The sequence below is a fragment of the Schistosoma haematobium genome, chromosome 1, assembly GCF_000699445.3.
Source record: "Schistosoma haematobium chromosome 1, whole genome shotgun sequence".
Classification (NCBI taxonomy): domain Eukaryota; kingdom Metazoa; phylum Platyhelminthes; class Trematoda; order Strigeidida; family Schistosomatidae; genus Schistosoma; species Schistosoma haematobium.
The window spans coordinates 61680074-61685825 of record NC_067196.1 but is presented as its reverse complement, the minus strand read 5'-3'; positions in this window follow the sequence as shown (position 1 = coordinate 61685825).

The following is a 5752-nucleotide window of genomic DNA, read 5'->3' as shown; positions in this document are numbered from 1 at the left end:
TTTTGTATTATCATAATAGATTATAGTAATAAATAGAATTTTTATTTTGTTGCCTTGCTCTCTAGATTATTTGTTTGGTCAAAATGACATGAATGTGTAATATATATATGTATATAAACACAGACAGGAAGTTTTTACTTTTTTTAAAAAAAGCCAAACTGTTAATGAGAGTACAATTAAGAATCAGTAATACATACCAACAATCATGTATGTTTAACTATTGTCCATGAAATAGATAAAACTGTATAATTTAATTCATTCCATTATTATACAAAGACATAATTTGTAGTTATGCTTATAGTGAGACATCAAAATAATTATAAGAAGGAAGGTATAACATATACACATAAATATATATCTAGTAGATATTCAGTACTAGTAACTAGAGGTATATGTTTTCACTTTGGTTTTATTTCACATACACACACAGGGGGAGAGAGAGAGAGATACACACGTACATGCACTATTCACTATTCAAATAAATTGTAACTCGAATAGAGATCATACTGTTATGATTAATTGTATATTTTTTGTTTTGTGTTTTTCATTTATCAAAAAATAAATTTTCATCTACTATATTAATAATATGATTATGACTAGTTTTATTATTATTTTCCATTAAGTTACATATAGTCGTTGAAGTGTACTCTTATCAACTATACCAGTTAGTGATGGATAATTGTGATAATAAAATGGATATGTTGAGGTTTTCTAACATGGTAACGAGTTCACAATTGATTGATCACTGGATGGTGATCAATGTCATGCTTGTCTAGTCCTTATTAGTGCAGATCGAATGCTATCGATCATGTTGCAATGTGGCCACCAGTCTAGGTGACTCGACACTGCAACATGATCGATAGCATTCGATCTGCACTAATAAGGACTAGACAAGCATGACATTGATCACCACCCAGTGATCAATCAATTGTGATTACATCTCAGTCATATAGGAGGTTAGTCACGACTCGGATAGCTCAGTGGTAACGTCTCTGACTGTGAAGCTGGGTGACACGAGACCGAATCCGTCAGGGAGCACCAGTTCCCACAAGATTACAGATACACCTTGCTGACGAGTGCCAAGTAGCACGAAACCCGAGTCCAGGGTTTCCTGTTGACTACCTCCAACCACCATCTAAATGGTAACGAGTTATTAAACAAAGTTGTAATAAATAACTAAAACATGAAATTTTATTTTATATTATAATTAATTAATATGATATTCTATATATACGTTGTTTTTAATACATCTGTATACTATCCAAATGCTTGTGACTTAATGAGAATATTCAAGTAATCCATACTGGATGCAAATATGCTAAAAGAAACTGATCCGTTGAACATCATGATATCAAAGGAAGGATTTAAACAACCAATACAAAATGACTTTTATGATAAACTGATATCATCAAAAGTACCAGTCAGTCAGTCAGTCAGCTACAACGTAGGACCAGGCACATATGTGCATCGGTCCAGGTTGCCATACCGCATCAGCACAACAAGATGAACACCGGATTCGTAGCAGTGGTTAGGTCAAAGGTGGTAATATATAAGAGAAAGATTGCATATAGAGATATAGTACAAGAAGAAAGAATTGGTTCGTAGAAAGAAAGATATGAAGCGATTTTAATCTCTTAGTTTAAGGGAAGACAGGGAGTGTATACACCGACGCCATTGTGATCGATTCTGAGCCATGTCACCGAGAGTCTCCAACCATTGGTTACGATAGTCACGCGGACCCCAACCAAGTAGTCTGCATCTACCAACATGGCTCAGACTAGAAGTTAGTGACTTCAAGGACTGATGCCACATTTTGGTTTGGTCGCCCCCAACTTTCTTCCAGCCATCTCCAACACCGGTTAGCATTACACGTCGTGGTAATCGGTGTTCAGACATATGTAACACGTGGCCCAACCATCTCAGTCGATGAAGATTCACAATCTCATCAACTGATTTACCATCATTACCTAATACCCTGCGTCTAACCTCACTATTACTTACCCGGTGATCCCAGCAGACGCCAGCAATATTTCTAAGGCATCTGTGGTCAAATACTAGTAGCTTACGAGTGTCTTCTACTCTTAATTGCCATGTTTCGCTGCCGTAAATTAAAACAGAACGGACTGCCGCGCAGTATACTCGTCCCATAATTGATAGGAGGATATCTCTCCTTCGCCACAGGTGACGTAAGTTGGCAAAAGCCAAACGAGCTTTTCGAATCCGTGCTGAGATTTCGTCCGATACCAACCCATTAGGGCTGATCAGACTTCCAAGATAAGTGAAGTTGTCAACGCGTTCGACTACTTCACTGCCTATCCTTAGTTCAGGTGTTAACGCAGGTCAGTCTTGGAGCAACAACTTGCATTTAGAGGGAGAGAAGCTCATTCCAAACATCCTGGCATTGTTGCTCAGTGCTACCAAAAGACTCTGCATTTTGTCAGCGTCTTCACCAAACAGGACTATGTCATCTGCGTATTCTAAGTCGATAAGTGGACCTCCTGGTAGGAGATCAATACCCGAGAACTCAGTCGACGAGAATGTTATTTCCATCAGTAGATCTATGATAAAGTTGAACAAAAATGGAGAAAGTGGACAGCCTTGACGGACACCACTTGAGGTTGCAAAAGTAGATGACAGTTCGCCATAAGCCCTGACTCGACTAGTAGTGTTCGAGTAAAGAGCCTTCACAAGACTTATGTACTTCTGGGGTACGCCTTTCAATGACAGACACTGCCACAGAATCTCGCGGTCTACCGAGTCAAATGCTGCTTTTAAGTCGAGAAAGACCACCATTGTCGGACGTCGATAAGTATGCCTGTGTTCTAGAATCTGACGAATGGTGAATATGTGGTCGATCATGGTGAATATGTGGTCGAAAGTACCACTGAAAATTGTAGATCATGTAACAATGTGATACTGATAACCTACTTATCTAATCACCTGTTTACTTTATTACTTACTTTTACAGAACACCTAAACTATTGCTGTTTGAATGTCTACAAGTTAGTGACAAATTGCTTAGTGAGCCAGAGAATATTCCAGTCAGTTCATCATTGGGATATATGCAGCTAATTAGAATAAAAACATTATTCCTCACTATAAAGTACCTTTGTTATTATGGACGGATTGTTGTCATATCATATAACGATGTTGAAACTATGTATTACTGTATTCCAACTGAATAGTTTGCAGATAACATACTCATCATGAATGCTAAAGCGGATTGTGATGCGCAGCTCGATCAGGAGGATGGAACTGTCCTAGGAGTAAATCAACTGATGAAATGTGAATATATAACTGTTCACATCTACCATGTGTTGTGGGAGTGTGCAATTTAGCATGTGTGAGGAAACTTGTATAAGAGGAGAAAAAGATAACCGGACAACTCAGTAAGCACATAGGATACACCTAAATTTATAGATTAAGATAACAGACACCAATTAGGAATAATACAAGAGTGAATTTAGAATAGTATGGCAATCTAAACTGCAAGTTAGTAGAGTAAGATTTCAAATGAGTTATATGATCTTATGTTAAATAATATATTTAAGAAAATTTTATATACAAAGTCACTCAACCAAATAATCATATCACTATGACTTCAAACAGTTTTTGTGGAAGATTATCTGAGAAATAGAAAAGATTTTAATGATCTCAATAATCATATCATTATCGTACATTTGGTTACATTTAGGAAATTCTCAATATAAAATATAGCAGATTATTACAAACTACTACTTGTTTAAAAGCTAATTGTAATTCAAAGTAATGAATCCCATTGTTGATGGTCATTTTTGTTATCATCTGTGAGTAGCTTGTGGACAAGATAATTTACCATTTTATTTACACTATAAATCATTTCTACAAAATTTTGATTGTATGGAACTATACGAAATGAATATGTACGTGGATCGATCACTGAATATAAACCAATTTCATGCTTGTATAATGTTTGATGTTGATTAATTTGTGTCGGTCAGACTTCAAGTGACGCGAATTCCAGTATATAATTTTTCGATAGTAGATTATTTATAATTGTTGTTTGGAAACTCTACTAAAAATATGTTTCTTACTAGATGACACTCATCATCAGGATGCATTTGTGACCTTAAGGGAAATAGCTTTTCCTGTGAGACTAAAACTCACTAGTCAGTCAATGTAAACATCCTCTCAAAGGAGGCTCGAAAAGCTCAATGGTAACGTCCCTGACTATAAAACTGAGTGATACAGCTTCAAATCTGACAAGGACCACTAGTTCCTTCAAGACTCCAGGTTCGCCATATCGACCAGTACCTATTGGCGCGAATTGAAAGAAATTCATAACATTTTTTGGCTTTTCTCATTGTTACTGGTTGCGTAAGAATAAAAGCGGGAATAATGTTTGAAATTGAGTAACTATACATATTTTTTTAGTGTTATTTGTGAAAAGAGAATAAGACCAGAGATTAAAATTGAGCGAAATTTTGGAAAAGAAGCGTAAGCGCAATTATGTAGAAGCTCAGTGGTAAATTAAATAACTGAATAAACTTTCATGTGAACATACATTAAGTTTATTTATACATATTTCTACGATTTCTATTGTTTGTAAGAGATGAATTCTGAAAGTATAGGGTATGTTCAATTGAACGCTATGAAAAACCTTGAAAGTTAATTTTGTATTGATTTCGACTGTGAATGTAACCATTGAACAATACAATTGAATTGTAATCATTCTACTCATGTTTAGTATATGATACTGATTAAATGTTACTACGATGATCCTCTCTCTTTTAGACGAAAAAAATCGTAACTATTACGAACTAAACGTTTCACATTAAATCTTCTGATTTCAAATACAATAGATAAAAACTGAGTTTTAAATGAAAACGATGAATGGTTATATAATCATATCATGCCTGACTCTTTGCAATGTGATATGTATATTTGAATTCTTCATATCGTACAATTAAAAAATTTTCACCTTACTCAATATATCAAAACTGTTATCATTCCCTATGTTTTTTTAGACTATCATGGCTAGCATTGTCATCATTATATATATCTTAATAATCCTATTAACTACTGACAAAAAGAAATTGAACTATCCATAAAAATTACTAATACACATCATCAAAAGCATTCATGTAGAAATAAACTTTTCACTGTTAACTTCTTTAATGCATGCACTTTTATAAATAAACACCGTTTTATTTTCGATGTGTATATAGAAAGGCCCCATCAGCTATAGACAAACACTTAAATAATATATATGTATATATGAACATGTTTCAACATAATAAAAATTTGTGTTGCCTGAGGTCTGTATAGTCGAACAAATTAAGTACAAATCATTTATTCTTCATTGTCTGTTTGGGATTTGGACATTAGAATAGTACGATCATAAATATTCAGACACACACATATATATACATAAATAAAGTTATATACATATATGTATGTATATACCTATCAATTTCCGTATGAATAGTATATGTTATTGTACACTGTTTTCTTATACCTTCATGTGTATTATATGGTGTGCATCTATGCACATGATGTCGAATTAAATTAACAACAATGAAATATTGTTAAATAAGACAAAATTGAAAGTTAACTTCTGCCTTACAGTTATTTTGTAGTGTGTGGTGAGAAAATTGTTTCTATATTCAGTTGATGAATCATTTTTCATTTTATCCAACTGCCATCAATATTACTACCACCACTAATACTACTACTAATAGTAATAATAATAAATTTTACCATGTTTTCCCTG